At 30.9% G+C, this 17,096-nt stretch overlaps 1 protein-coding gene and 1 long non-coding RNA gene across 3 annotated transcripts in view; one reads left to right on the top strand and one right to left on the bottom strand.

Annotated features, from left to right (window-relative positions):
* LOC108748050 (alpha-2B adrenergic receptor) overlaps positions 1-17,096 on the bottom strand; it is a 176,239-nt gene that overhangs the window by 84,292 nt on the left and 74,851 nt on the right. The gene's annotated exons all lie outside the window — the stretch shown is intronic.
* On the top strand, positions 9,473-11,091 carry LOC108748052. The gene is made up of 3 exons (XR_001939287.1): positions 9,473-9,603; positions 9,803-9,906; positions 11,053-11,091. It is a non-coding gene; the product is annotated as an uncharacterized LOC108748052 (long non-coding RNA).

Raw genomic sequence — 17,096 nt, 5'->3', positions numbered from 1 at the left:
GTGTTTATTTTTAGAAAAAGTTCTTCATGCGTAAAAGTTTTAGCTGACAGAGACAGTTTAAATTGTTAACAAGATAATTATCTTAAATTTCGACCATTAATTTTAAAAATTCTTGAAACAAATTTTTTCCCTTCTCCATGAAGTTATTAATTATTGTATTTTTCTTTTTTTAAAAAGTTATATCTTATTAAACAGAATCTTATTAAAATAAAAGTGTTTAAGAAAAGAATATTTATTATATATAATAGTTTTCTTAGTAATAGTAGGTAATATAACCGAGAGACGATATATGTTATGTAAAACCTAGGCGAATTATTTCTCCACTTTAAAAGAATTCTCTCCATTTGGGCATGGAATTGAAGAGCAAGCTGGAGAGCCGTCGAGGCAAGTAATCCGATGTCATTTTCGTCGAATAAAAATTATTCACGCTTTCCGTCGCTCGCGAGATTTGCACATTTACATTTTGATGATCTATCAGAGTAAAAAAAAGATTCATTGTCATTCAGCAAGAATTCCAAATCAATAATCTTCTTGTCGCATAGCGAGCCACTAACACAAACTTGAATACACACAAAATAACGAACAATCCCACGAATGAAAATTCATGAAAATATGAATAGTAAGGATGGCCTGAGTGGAAACGAACCGTATGTAACCAGACAATACAGACTGAAAGCAAAATTCGTCGGAAAAGCCATCAGAAATCTGTGAAACGTTCCCAAGGGAGATACCTGTCATGTGCGACAATACATTGTTTCGTTGACGGAAAAATAAAAATAGTGCTGATACTGTAATTGGATCATGGAATCATGTCGAATGCCAAAGATACATATAAGCCCAGGAATTTCTTATCGTAAGATAAGAAGATTGACTACCGATTGCTTTAAACTTTCGACAAATGTAGAATAAATATCCATATTATGAATACTTATAGGTAAACAATTAAGAACATGTTTTGCGTGTTTGCACGTATCAATCTAAGATTGAAAGTACAATATGAATTTGCGTGTTATCTAAATAATCCACCGAGATTGAATCTTAAACAGAGAAACGAGAGAGAGATAGAGAGAGAGAGAGAGAGAGAGAGAGAGAGAGAGAGAGAGAGAGAGAGCGAAGATAAAAAATGATTCAGCACATTTTCCATTCAATTTATAACGCGTAATCTTTGCTATTCTTATCTGACGTCTTAACTGTATGTATACAACACTGTTAGAAATGCTTCCTTTACATGTAAATAAAAAGTTCGTGGTTATGAACGAAATTAAAAGTAATGAATGATTTAACTGAAAACTATGTTACAGTAGTTACTTAAATATAATGAACTAAGTTACAGCAGTTACTTAAATGTAATAAACGTGTACATTAAATTTCATAAAATTTTATGAAAAGTACATTAAATTTCGTAAAATTTCATGAAAAATACATTAAATTTTATGTACATGTACACAAATATACTTTTCAATTATAAATACATTAAATTTAATGTCGTGAAAAAATTCAATTCAACTGTGTAACTCAAGTATATTAAATTTCATAAAATTTTCAACAGTGTACATTAAAAATTAATGAAATTTAAGAACATTATTAACGATGATTATATGCCGAAACACATCACTTCCGTGTAAATATACGGCGCGTGTGCTTGTGATAAATTGATTGTCTTTAGTTTTGTGCGTTCTTGTGGCAGAAAGAGGATGATAGGATAAATGAGGTTAGAAATAACCGGTGCGAAAAGCCGGCAAGAAAAAAATGAGGGCATTAAAGGGAGGCAAGTACTTCATCTCTGAATGGAAAAGTAGAAAGATTGGAGAATTGTTCCAGTATATTTACCCTCTTCGACTTCTTTTTTCTAAGAGCTTTGGAACTCCTCGCTCCAGTATGAGTAAAATAATAAATGAATATCGATTACTGTGACATCAAGATATCATATTACTTAAAGAGGAAACGTTTTTTTTTAAATATTTATATACTTAGACAAATAATAACGCGTTAGAAAAAATCAATCATTTATTTTAAAAAATTCTTTGCCAAATAAGCAATAGGATATAATTATTGTGCATTGATCGTTGTATAGACAAGAGATATTGCTTTCTTTATTTATCTTAAAAATAAACAGGTGCCAATTTGCGCTCAATATATGAAACATGCAGCCAAAAAGAATTGACTTATCGGCGCTGCATATATATATATATATATATATGCATATCGAACGTTTTGGAATGCTAAAGGTTAAAGGCGTGCAATTTTGAAGCGGAGCTGCAAACGTCAATTCGTCCTACTTCCTTTATGCTTGCCGAACGTTGTATAATTAGGATCGGATGGAAAATTGGGGCAAGTGGTGCACTGGAAGCTTCTCGTTTGCATTGGTTAACTACAGTGTCAAGGGCAAGTTGATATGCAAAGCGATTAATGTCGCTTGGAGTAGGAAGGGGAGAAATAGTGTTTGTACACCATGTCGCTCTCTTATATTAGTATTTATATTAGTTTGTTCCACTATATCACAAAAGCGTGCTATTCACCGAAGTCTAGGCACGTACATGTTCCATAGAATCTGATATGCGCAACATACATTAGTGAAAAAGACTAAATTCTATCTTTATGCCACGCGTTACGCTGACAATAAGTGTAATAGCTTTGCAAAGCACACAACCGTTTGCAAAGCTACACAAACGTTCAATTTCGGTGAAGACGAAGAATATTCTTGTCCGTTCTCTCAAATAATTTCATTTTCTGGTTCAATTAAAATTTTTCTCTTCTTACCCATTTCGATTCTCTTATTTTACCTTTTCTTATTCACTTATTCTCTTATTCACTTTCTTTCATCAACATTCCTTTTAATTTCGTTCTCGGTATACGCGTCCGTGTGTAGCACACTATTTCTCTCCGTTTCTCGTAATTGCTTTTTTAAGCTAACGTCATGTTGAGGGGGAGGGAACGAGAAGGATTGTGCATTATGCTTCCAGCTCATAAATCTTCGTCAGCTGGTATATTGAACGAGCGAGTATATGTGTAACTGGAAGATTACGTTTTCAGGAAAGTGTATTAATGTGGGATCGTTAACGTAAATCTGACATCCATACAAGTTAATGTGAAGTTTATACCTTTTGTTTCTCTATCGTAAATGTTTAACATCAATTATAAAAGATTCTGCTTTTTACTCTTTCTCTCTGACATTACTGACAAAAGACGTTTATTAGTGGCGTTTAATTAATGACTCATTTCATTGAATTATCAACTACTCTCGAGAATCAGAGAGCTTGAATTTAGCATTATATTATACATTTTCATTTTCAATATTGAAAAAATATGATTAAAAAAAAATATTCAATTTATCATTATAACTAAAACTATATAAATATAAAATTTAACGTAACTTAGAGTGAAATAAATGTTTTTGAAATATGACATTTCTTTTGTAGACTTACATTAGCAATGAAAAAGCTATGTTTTTACATCTGCCACACAATAATGTAATTTTTAGTTTTGGAATTTTAGTTTCAATATTGGTTAATAGTTTATTTTAAAGATTAAGGATTTCATCAAGATAGAGCGTTTCTCTCTTATGCTTGTAAGTTCACTACTTTGACACTTCGACTGATACTCTCTTTGTCAAGCGGTCATTGAGACGCCAAGACGTCTGGTCGATGCGACGTCGACGCTAACGCTAGCAAGATCAAATGAAGATGTAAATGAAGAAATTAATTTCGGTTCGTCGCCGACACACGGGCGATGATAGCAGAAATGTAACAGCAATATAGTGTACATTGCATGCCACGATGCGGACATTGCGGTGTACTGTGATATATGACGTTGAATTTGATATTTTACATGTTTCGCTAGATGAATGTATATAGAAACGTCTCTAATGTGATCTTTAATTTTATATTCACTAAGATTTTTTCTACATAAAAAGTAAACAAATTGAATTGTAAAATATTGACGTTCTTATATTATTATTTAATCGAGCAATATTTAGCAATAAATCGATTAATGCTCTATACAACAAATGCTTTTTACTGCATTTTATTGATTTGTAAACAAAGCCGTAGTGATAAAAGCCGTAGTTATAAAAGAATTTCAATGTTCTCTGTGAATATAGAAAAAAAAAAAAAAAATGAAATGACGTAAAAACGTGGACACACGGTGACACGTAATTAAGATCAAGAATATTCGCATTGCTTGAGAAGGAACTTACGAATGTCGGCGAGGAGAAAAAAGTTCCGGTGTACGATTGTATCGAGAAAATTACGTGCTTTGTAAAAAAAAAGGAGAGAAAAAGAACCCACGCGTTGAGGAATAATCAATGGCACTGTGAGAAAACGAAAAGTTTTTGATATTGGAGTCGCTACGGCAACAAAAAGAAGTTTGATAGAGAGAAGATAGACTGCTGATAGATAGAACGCATCGAAAAAGACCACGTGTAATGTATGCATGACCTGAATTTCTATTAATTCCCTCCGTTTCCGTGTAAGAATGCCCCTTTCGAGTAGTGTCCTTCCCTATTTTTTTTTTACTTTTCTTTTTTTAATACGGCAAGATGTTATAAGGTAGCGAAATATCTAAGTAATGATAGAAGTGAGAATATGAAATGGCGTGGAAATATATGATTCGCCATTTTATCTTTATGAGAAGTGTCATATCGCTTGAAATGGAAGCTGTAACTTTGGTATTGCCTGGCACTGAGTAAACGAGCGACAAGGTACGTTTCGAATAATACCCAAATCTCGTCGAGTCGTATGTTTGGCGACGGTGCTGCAATAACGCTTGTCATCGTATAATGTCGCCATGCCTGTTTAAATATTTATATGTTTATCACTGGAAGCGACAATCATAATCTTCAATATCAACATTAAGCAATGAATTTTATATCTTATTCTCGACGGAAATTACATACTTTGAAAAACCATTTTTAGCACATCTATATTGAAAACTTTTTGCTATAATAATTTTATATCGATTCTATCATATATAGTATATACAGATTGTTGTAATAATAAAAAATATTATGCAATTTGCAAAAGCGGATTTAACCAGATCATCGTAATAGTATCACTGTGGCGATATCTCGAGTTTTTTAAATTATCTTTTAAAACGTTTTACGTAAAAATGTTATTAAAAAAATTTATATTTCAAAGTTTTATTTTTCTAAATTTGCACAAATTATGCTAAATTAAAACAAATATGAAAAAAAAAAAATTCATATTCTCTTTAAAGTTATTTCTAATTGTGTTTCAAGTGTCGCGTATTCAGGTCTCTAAATTATGCGGAGTTTCCGTATTCTCATTTTTATTTTCCGGTTTATTATACAAGTAGTAATTAATCTTAATAAAAGTATTTCCTGTTAGATAATTTGTTGATCTGATTGTGCAAGGCAACGTTGCATTTATAGCTAATAAGACTTGCTCAGTAACGACAGATTTTTATATTTTATTCAAATGTATTCTGCTGCTCGCACATTTGCTTAATTCAATACAGTTACATTGTTAATTCAATACAGTTATCTTTGTACGCTAATCATTCTATAGTCTTTTATGCAAATAAGTTAAGGAGTTAATCACTGAATTTTTTCAAAATTACGTAAAAAATTATTCCTATAAATAAACGAATAAAAATATAAATAGTGAATTTAATATATTGTCACACATAAAATAGCTTTCTTTCTTTTAGTAATCTTTTCTATGAGGACGGCTTTTATGAGAATTAAAAATGTATATCATCCGGTGCTGTGATATAATAAAGGTATAAATTTAGAGATATGAGAAAGATAACATATGAGAGAGAGAGAGAGAGAGAGAGAGAGAGAGAGAGAGAGAGGGGCGGAAGGGGGGGGGGAGAATGGGAAAAAATATTTTTCGTCAGTAATTGTTGAGAAATGTTGCTATTAATGTTGACAATTATAACAGGAAAGATACTTTTTGATATTTTCCGCGTATATATTTTTTATTCACACGTTTTGTATTATTATACAAGATATACCTACATGTAAATTAAGTTTTTCAATATACCTCTGTACACGCATATGTAAAATATCAGAATATGAGGTTGCGAATAAATTACCGTGCGACAGTTAAGAACAGAAATGCCATGGGGAGCAATAAAGGTATATGAGAGGCCTTGATTTGAGAGTCAACGAAAACGAGAGAAGCGCAATGTCGTACATCCAAGATTGAAACACTAAATCTTGATGAGAGCAATCTCGCGTAGCGCGAAAAAAAGTGGACTGGGTCGAAAGTCATATTTGCTGACATAAACACACACTGCCTGCGCATATATGACGGCAACATTTCTCTCATATTATCGTTAATTATATCTATCAAGAGGTTTAATTCATTTTGTAAAATATTAATTAATTGGAGGGAGTGGTTGAGGTACACCGCAGATCATTTTATGGCGCTTGTCAAATAAATTAGTTTCGAAGTGCTATGTGCACATATCAAATGTACAACATGTATTACCTTATACAAATGTAGGTACATACATGTTAATTTGACGTATGCGGCTTTTCCACTTAACATTATTTGTACAACATTAACATTGTTTGTTTAATTGGAGTCTAATTGCTCAGAAACTTTTTGGATAATCGTGGGAGAATCAATGTCGACTATTTAGAGGAAAAAAAATCTTCGATGCTCGACAGATTTGCCCATCATAGATCACTTGTAATGATTAATTTTTCCTTCTTAACAATTTGATGTGGTGGATGTCCCTGCTGTAGAGTTTACCAGGGAATTGTGGTCGGCTCGACTTGCCGGCGGGTGGCGGCAATTTCAATTCTACTGGGAATACACCGTGATCGCGGTACGTCGCGTCGCGTCGTACGGAGAACAATGGTCCCGGTCCCGAAGGAGAAAAATAAGTCGCGGCTATATACCAGAGCGGAGAAACGATGGCAATAGATACTACGGTAGGCGCAGCCATGTTGTTCCAAGGATGAGAAGAGAAAGGGACAAGAAGGAGGAACGGGACGAGAAATGGATTGTGAAGGCTGGTGGATGAAAGGACGTGAAGCAGTTAGGGAAAAACGACGCGACAGCGGGGATATCGCGACGAAAAGCGAGTCTCGAGATGAAACGACGACACGGTGACATGATGAAAAGCGGGAAGAGAGAGTGGCTCTTTCTTCTTCACTTTCCTAAGCGAGCCTCGATTCAAAGGAGAATTTAATTTATGCAAATTTATAATGCGCGAGCACTTTGCGGTTTACCCGTGAAAACCGGCACAGCGGCCGGGATTCATCGTCGCGTTCGCTCGAGCTCGGCGATGGCGAGCCATGACACGGAGCGGACCGACGCGACGCGACGCGACGCGACGCGCGACGTTTTTCATTCCGGAAACGAATGGTGCTGGGAAAATGGGTGACGATGGAAAGCGTTGATACGTGCCGCGGCATAGCACCGGGCTTAAAGTGTCCGCCGCATTATCGCGAAGATGTGGCCGACCGCTTCAGGCATGCATGACCACGTAAGCGGGATGTGGATACCGTACCGACTTTGCTGCATTCGTCTCGCTTCTCGTTCCACTTCCATTAATTTCCGTATTGTCGGGAAAAAAGGATGCAACGCGACAGGATGTGCGAGCGCCATAGTGTCCTTATGAGATTTATTACAATGGCTCTCTTATTCACGCTGTTTTAGATTTAATTTCAAGCTCGAATTCGTTGGTCGAATTAGTAGAAGCTATATTCTTGTTGCATTCGTGAAATTCATGTTGTTTAGCGGTAACAATTGTCAATTGCCTTCTCACGCTTCCGTAATGTCGCGTTGAATTGGTTGACTATTGTTGAAAATTGTTTCAATTTGCAATAGCGATTGAAACGAGCAATTTGCAATGCTGTCATGTACTTGTTTGAGGTCTCGTATTTGTGTTTAAACTTGTCGTATATATTACTCATAATGGATAAGGGTTACTTATTATGTTTTTAATTATATTTTTTTAAATAGATAATATTTTGAGGTTACACATCCACATGCATTTGTTTCTACACATCATGATACTAACGAAAACAAATTTGTATAAAATTTTTGGCTAGTTTTATAGAAATAAAAATGTTAGATGATATTCTTGATAGCACTAGTTGAAAACTACGTGAATTCTGCTAACTTGGGTAATTTTCTCCCATATTTTCTCTAAATCTTTTTCTATAAGAAACTTGAACACTTAAATAGCTTTTCTTTCCTTTTACGATTTAAAATCTATCTTATATGTTTGCTCTCAGCTCAAAACAATTTTCATATTCCTTAATCTGAAAATATTATTAATTTTATAACATTTTAGAAGCTTGAACTAATGTGTATTTGTCCTTTGAATTAAGCATAAGGAAAAAATATATTTAAAAGCTACTCCATTTTATAAACAATATAAATATTTATTAATGAAAATTAATTTGAAATGTTTATAAAATAAATTATAAGATATGGAGATATAAATGTATATAAAGTAGAAATAGAAATAAAATACAAATAGAAATACTAAAAAATTGTATTCGATATCAATAATTTTTTATTTACGCAAATATTTTATTTTATTTTATTTTATTTTATTTTATTTTAAATGAGGGCTTTTCATTATATTAGCACTTATTCAATTCTCACATAAGGCTATAGTAATATAATGTAATAAAATTTCTGACATGAGTGCATTAAGACTGACACGTTAATGGTGTTGTTTGCAACATTTTTACATGATAGCAATAAAAACACAGGATATCTTGAAAACAACTGAGAAATAAAACTTTACATGCAGTTTCACAGTTAATCCTTGAACGTGAGTAAATTCTCTACAGTTAGACTACTACTACTAGTAATTAGACTACAGTGAACAGCTCACCAGAATTGTTCATTTAGATTACTTTTTAATAAATTAAACTAATTTTTTTCGCATATAATTATGCAGCAATAAATTTGGTATATTTTCACACACACACAGATATTGAAATAAATTATTTACTTATCTGATAAATAAAGATAACATATTTATATAATTTAGAGAAGAGATAGTATTAACAATATTAGCATTATTTAATTAACAAAAGTGTAATTATTTTTATTAATATCATACATATTTTTTATATTTATTAGTGAAAACGATTTGAAGTAAAAATAAAAGTTCTTAATTAAGAAAATATTGAAAACTAATTTTTTTGTATAAATGATTCTTGTACAATATAAGAGATTTTAATATGTTATTTGAGAATCGAGAACCAGTTTTGACTCTTTCTCCGCTGTATCTCAAAAACTATTCAAAATATAAAACAATATTTTATACAAAAGTTTTACAATAAAATTGCCTGTATTTATTCAGAGATATTTTTTTAGAATATTTATTTAAAATTTGTTTTCCAAAAATAATTATTTAAAAAATATTAACGCGAATGAATACAGCTAATTTTGTTATAAAACTTTTGTGTAAAATATTTTTTTTGATATCTCGAATACTTCTCGAGATATAACGGAAAAAGCTGAAAACCGCTTTACACATAAGGGGTGATTTCAAACCGTTGTTTTATAGTCGCAACTGATATTTTCTAAATTTATCTCTTTATGTAAACTATAAGTACACAAGGTTTCATTAAAATCAGAATTTGACACTTCGCGAGGTTCTCTTGTAAGTTCACATTTCTTTACATAGATATCTTTTCATAGCCTTACATACAATATATTTATAGCAAACACAAAGCATGACTTTTATTTTGCATCCGATATAAATGTATATAACCTTATATGTATTACATAATGTAATTGTTGCATCTCTTGTTTTATTTACAATTATTTTCTGCACGTGTACACAAGTTTGCTTTGCGTAGGTTCTGGTGTCTCGATAGCTTGACTCATCCCACGATTTATGTATGACAGCTCTGTCATAAGGTGCTCGCAAAATTAACTTGTTTGAAAAGGGTATCAAATGAAGGTACATGACATTTTACTTTTGCGCACATTTTTATCTCGATTTTTTATCTTGACATTTTTGTTTCACATTTTCGGGATTTGTTCTAACTGCATATGAGACTGAAGATTGACAATAGCACTGCATTATATAACAATATCAAAGAGAGAGAGAGAGAGAGAGAGAGAGAGAGAGAGAGAGAGAGAGAGAATTTAGATTTGACTCATACAGAATAAAAAAACATTTATTACATTGTGGGAATAATTGATTGAAAGCGTATGTAAATAATGCAAATAGTACATTACAACAATTATAATTACGAATTGACGATTCATAATACAATTATTTTTATTTATATATGTGTATTATTTATGCAAACAATATAATTATTTATGCAAAGAAGTATATGTGATTTTTGCATTCTAATAAATTTTATCACAGGTGAAAAAAAGTAGAAATAAAAATTTATAAATTGAAATAAAAACTAAAAATACTTAGTAACTTTATCTTTCACATGATATTTTTCATATTTTCTATCGTCGTTTTTTGAGTTTGTAATATTCTTTTTACTGACGTCTTTTCATTCTTTTTGTTCGTCACGTTCGTCTCATTCATTTTAGCTTTCTTTATTTTTGTATTTAAACAGCATCTTTCATTGTTTTTTTGTAAACATCTCTCGACCACCATATTTTCAATATGATGCCCCTTCGTATTTCTTTTTTCTTACTTTTATTCGTTCATATGAAATGTTTTTTTGCATGCTATTTCAAACTAGTATTCTCTGAATGGATTTCCCAGTTATATGTCTTATTTCTTGAAGTTTTTCTCTTTCTATGTGTGTTGTTAATTTTTAACTTGTTCTGTAACATCTAAAGAATTTATATCCTTTTATCAAAGCATAATCCTTTTATCAAAGTAGATACAAGAAAACAAAGTATACAATAGATGAAGAACAAAAGATGTGCTTTTATCATATACAATTCTAACATTAATCTACAGCATGCATGAAAATACTCGTTCATATATAAATAATTCATATTTGAACATTGATGCGTTATTTCTATTTTATCTCTTTTACTTCTGCTTTATTTCTTTCTCTCTCTCTCTCTCTCTCTCTCATTCTTTTTATTGTAAAATTCATTTTTTTATTATTCTATTTATCTTTTAAAGATGCTTGCGCGGACAAACTTCTTTCGAAGCACGGAACGTGGAAACCGGAGTCGGTTATTATAGTTTTTTATTAGTGATTTTTAGATAAAAGTGAATGCTTAATTTTGAAATATAAGTTATAATATACTTACATCCCCCCTTTAGGGGGGATTAAAAAAATATTACGTGAATTCATCATATCGTAAAAATAAGTTATTTAATTTTAAATGAAGCTACGAAAATGTGACAATTAACTGTGTTCTAGGATTGGCAGTAGTATATTTGTTATGGACAACATATATAAAAAAATATAATTTTTATCTTAATATCAGTTCTATATTTTAAGAAATAATAGTAATTATGGTATTAAAATAAAATAGTTATTTTAATTGTAAAATACGTAATTTGTTTTTGTAGTTTCTCTCTCTATATGAAAAATGGAAAAACATATACCTCTATATGAAATATAATATATTTGTAAGTATATTCTCTAATGTGTTCTTTAAAGATATTAAAATTAGTTGTCACCTAATCTCATCTCATTTTTTGGTTGGTCAATTTACCCCACACAGCCATTTCTAATAAAAGAGATTGTATTCACAAACTTTGTCAGGATAATGATTAATTAATTATAGCAAAGATCTTGTAAAACATGTCGTTTTCTATGAACATAGGAATATCGCGATTAATAATGCCAGAGACTTGTCAGACAACAAAATAGGTGATAAGAAAAATTTTCCTACTAATTTCATTTTCTAAAAAATTACTATAAATAATATATACAACGCTTGTGATGCAAACCATTTTACACAACAAATTAATATTATATTCGCTATCTATAGTAAAAAAAAAAGACTTTTCTGTCATGTCCTGTTTGAGTTATAAGCAATTTAACAATCTTATACGACAACAAGCCCCCCGGTCTCCCCTATACTCTTGGATCCGAGAGTGAATTTGTCAGGGGAATACAAAAGAGGACTTAAGCGAGATTTAGTAACAAATCATTCAATTATTTTACCATTTCAACGGCAGTGTTGTTATTTCCTACCGCAATTATTAAATCAGTGTTAAATAGCTTTTGATATCATAATTATTCGATATATTATGGTATTTATTAGTACTACCTGATAAAAATTCACATTTTAATGTAATATGATTATTGACATATTACTAATATATGTACAACACACATTAACATTATTATGAAAAATATACTATATGTTTACCTTTATAACACTTATAGTTATCTATATAAACACTTTTCTCTGCAATATAAAAGAATAAAAAAAAAATACGTTGGTACGACAATTTAATGAAAAACGCGTTAATGAATAAGGTTAGTAAATTGGAAAATGACGATTTCGGAGCCACATGAAAATGACTACAGAATTCCATCGGGAATGCGCAATGATTCACATGGAAAAGCGAGTATATTAAATTTATGAGGGACTACATATAGAATAACAAATGAGACAGATGCTGCATATTTTAACGACCAAAATGAAATTACCTTTGATATACTTCTGAAACCTAAATCCTGAGACCTTAATATAGTTTGAGCTTTTCTTTCGTATTAATCCAAAATTGAAGAAACGCGCGACAAAAAAACTGATTTGCTACTATACGACATCAGTTGATTTTTTTATAAGATAGATTATGATGTACATTATAGATTTAAAAAGGAATAAAATAACATAATATTAGTCAAATTTGCAGTATTAAAAAAATGAAATTTTTTATTAGAATTTTAATATAACGTTAACCTTTTTTTTTTAAAGTATCAAATATTGCAAAAAGTCATTTTTTTTGCATATTAAATGTCAATTCTTTCGGAAACCTGATATTCTGAGGTGCGTTTTAAAACTTGACTCTGTCAACTCGAGTATCATTTTATCTTGTTCACCGAACGTTGAACAAGAAAAAAAGATACTCGGAGTTGACAGAGTCGACCCTTGGAGGGTTTACGGCATCACGGGCACGTTTTCAACTTTCAAAAATTTATAAGAAACACCTTGTATGGTTCCAAGTAACTTTTTGCTGTAAACTAGTGTTATAATAATTTAAGTTTAATAATAGTAACAGAATAAGCTTAAACATTTTATATGTAAAGAGGACTATTAAATATTATAAAAGATATTAATAATTTTTCGTATCTCTTGAAATTTCTCATCTGAAAATATTCTACAGCTAGAAAATAATTTTCATATTACGATAATATAATATCATGCGCGCATCATTGTTTGAATAACGAAATATGAAGATTTTTCATGTCTCACGTACTGTTTATTTGGATTGAAAATATTCATATGATAAATATGTGAAAAGTTTAGCTGCACAAATGTATTATTTGCGATATTTCGAGTACTAATATAAAATCGTACACATAGGTATATGTAGGTATATATTTGTTAATATGAAAACAAATGGAGAAAGCATATTGCATTAAAATTTGATTTAATAACTTAATAAAACTAACTGATTGAAGAAAAATAAAATTTATATTTTGCAGGCTAATTTTATTGAAACGTTCAGCCAGCATTATTTCGCACCATAAACATGGTCGATGATTTTACAATAGAAATACAGAATTAAATCTTAAATATGCGGTAGAAATTTATTTCGTAAAGTTACAATAATTTCCACTTTAATTTTAATTAAAAACGAAAGAGAAAGCATTCAATGCAACAGCGTGGCGATACAACAGCATTGTTGTCTTGTTGGAACTTATTTCACGCGGATTCTGCTCGACGATCAGAATATGCTCGAATGTTTAAGAGACAGATGTTAAGCGTGAGCAAGTGGCGGGGAAAATTTCATTCAAATCGTTCACTACCTGCATATTCGGTATATATCAAAAACTGTTGGAAAAATACGGAAGAATATAACAAAGACGCGATTGCGGTCTCTGTGGGATTAGATAAAATGTTTCGTCGAAACGATATTTCTTTTCAATGTTCTCTCGGCGAATGTAGATTCGCGTGTCTTCCTTTATATACTTCCTTATATACATGTACATAAACTACGACGTATGACCGACCTATGGATACGGTAAATAGAGACCGCTCTTCTCTCTCCGGTTCCATATGTATATCACCGAATCGATGAATTGTCAAATACAATTCTCCAAAGTTACATACCACCTTCGTTGAAACTATTTGTAATACTTTTCGCTTAATTACATTCTTGTACACGATAATTTTACCAAGTATAATTAAACAGTGAAATCGAAATACATAAAATAAAAATAAATAATAATTGTAAATTCGAAATACATAAAATATATAGAATAAATAAATAATAATTGTAAATTCGAAATACATAAAGTATATAGAATATATAGAAAGTCAATTGTAAAAATTAAAAAAGGGATTAGTCGCTGCTACGCTTCGTTTTCTCTTGCGGAATGAATTCATCTATAACGTGAAAATTAAAAAAAAAAAGAATTAATCGCGGTAAAATGAATATGGATCTTCCTCTCTCTCTCTCTCTCTCTCTCTCTCTCTCTCTCTCTCTCTCTCTCTCTCTCTCTCGTCATTGCATACGTATGACTGCAATCATCAGTCGACGCGTTTTTCATTCTCCTATTGGCATCACAGTTGTTCAATTATTAATGAATCGTGCCTGAAACGGAATACTAGTCGCTGTGTATGTGCGCGCGCGCGCGGTTGCACGCCAAGATCGATATTACACACTTTAGGTACACGTTCATACAATCGTTGTTTGTTGAATTTGAGATAAAAAGGTCACACACACTTAGATGTTGCGATAATTTGAGGTAAAAAGGCCACACACACTTGGACGTTGCGATATACAAAATAATGACAATTTATTGAGATCGCAATGTAAAAAAGCGATGTACACGTTGTGTGATTGATTCGCACAAGGTAGCTATTGAACGTTTGGTTAATCTCTGAGTCTAACAACGTAATTAGTGGTAACCATACCATACGCTACAGTTTGTGCTGTAAGCTAACGGGAATCGTGCAAAGTTAGTTGAATGCAATAACATCCGTAATCTCCTCGCTTTCGCGCTCCGCTAGGTATCGTAACTTGCTCGATGCGATGGGATTTCAATGTCAGGTAAGTAGAACGCTCGAGAGATAATTGCAGCTTACCTAAATGCAAATAGACTTAATATTGTCCGTTTCGTTAATTAATGGTACGATTTGTGTATCGCTACAACAGAAATAATGCCAGTTACAGTTTGATTAGGAAAGAGAGTTCATTTGAATTAAAAAGTTTGTAATTAATATGGATATTCCTCTGCGTATATTATATTTATTTAAATTTATTTTTATTTTCTAATAATATAAATTATATTCTATTATTGGTTACTATATAAATTTATTTTTAATTTCCATTTATGTTTATTTTTGTTATTAAATGCACTGTATTCCTGTTTTTGCTAAGCAAAGCAATATACATATTTTCTTATATGATATAATTTTAAATGTTATCTACGTATTTAGTTTTTTCTTAATCTAATCATTTAGCGATACACTTAAGCACTTTACGTATAATATTAAATTATACATTATACTTTTTATAAAATTTAATATTGCATAATAACTATGTAATAAAAAGTTTTATATGGATATACACATATACTCGTACAGTGAGAGCAAAAAGTATTTGTACAAGGAAATTTGTTATAAAAAAAGTCTTATTTGTAGAAAATAAACATTAATTAACAATTTTATACAATGAATACATTCTGTTCTAACATAAACAAACAAGCTTCGAATGTATTCCTGATTTTAGAAGCTAAATTTCTCGTTTGTATGAATATTTTTTGAGCATTTAAACAATACAATTTTTATTTTTGCTTATTTTTCAGATGATATATTTTGTATAATTAATTCACATTTTCTTTTTGGTATATATAATTAGTAAAAACATACAGTTTATTTTATTCTTTATGAGAATAAATTGTCTAATAAGAAATAATCATCAATTAAACGTCGAAATCGGCGTCAAATTGATGTTGAAATTATCATATTTACGTTGATTCGACATCAATTCGATGACTCATTTCTCGCTGGATAATATTTACTTTTTAAAAATAAAGTTTTTTAAAAAAATATTTTCTCTGTACGAATACTTTTTTCATTCATGTATGTAATATTGTATTTAATTTACATATTACAGACATTTATTTCAAATACATATATATATGATATAGTAATTTATTATAATCTATTCTATTCTTACGCATATCCTATAATTAATTTTAAGTTTGGTATTGAATTAATTGAGGCTAACTTTAGCGATATATGCACCGGTATATCTTCCCTCAAACGGTAATGTTCCATGACGCGTTAAAATCGTGTATAGTGCGAGCCAATATTACATACCTCATACATTCAAGCAATGCGCATCGATGATACACACTGATGGATCAGACATACTCGTATATCCCTTACCTTTATGATGCGATTGATTTTTTACTAAAATTGTTTGCTCGACGCTAACACCCAAATTATTTTGAGTTGACGAATTTGATGAACTTTTGTCACGCGCTTTCAGTTAAAATGAGTTTTTCGCACCTCTCTGGCAGACAAATGGCAGACTGAAACACATATTCTGTGAGCTAAATTTTAACGTAATATTCCTATCACCTTTAATTTTATTGTTAGGGTAACTCCGGCAAATACGCCGCGCTGAGATTTACGCTGTAGAAGTCAGAAAAAATAAAAGGAATGGGAGTAATTTTCTCGCAATTTACTCTGTTACATACTTTTATGTTATAATAGTATTGTGTTATAATTTCAGTTTCTTACTGTTAATATTAATGAAATTATTGTGAGTTAAATCGATTTGTCACTGTGTTAAGTAGCGCCATCATAAATTATTATATAATCTACATAAAATAATTACGTGCAAAAGACTAAGTGGTTATTTTGTGATACATGAGTACAGAGGAATAGTAAAGTATGTTGTATAACAAAATACAAATACCTTGCTCTTGTATTCTTTGTTTAGTTTGTTATCTTGTATATCCCACTTATTTGGGATATATGGCATTTTTAACAGGCGGGATTTACGCCCAAAGCATACAAAGTACG

Source organism: Trachymyrmex septentrionalis, unplaced genomic scaffold, assembly GCF_001594115.1.
Source record: "Trachymyrmex septentrionalis isolate Tsep2-gDNA-1 unplaced genomic scaffold, Tsep1.0 scaffold21, whole genome shotgun sequence".
Classification (NCBI taxonomy): domain Eukaryota; kingdom Metazoa; phylum Arthropoda; class Insecta; order Hymenoptera; family Formicidae; genus Trachymyrmex; species Trachymyrmex septentrionalis.
The sequence above is the reverse complement of the archived record's forward strand: the minus strand, read 5'-3'. Positions and strand labels throughout refer to the sequence as shown.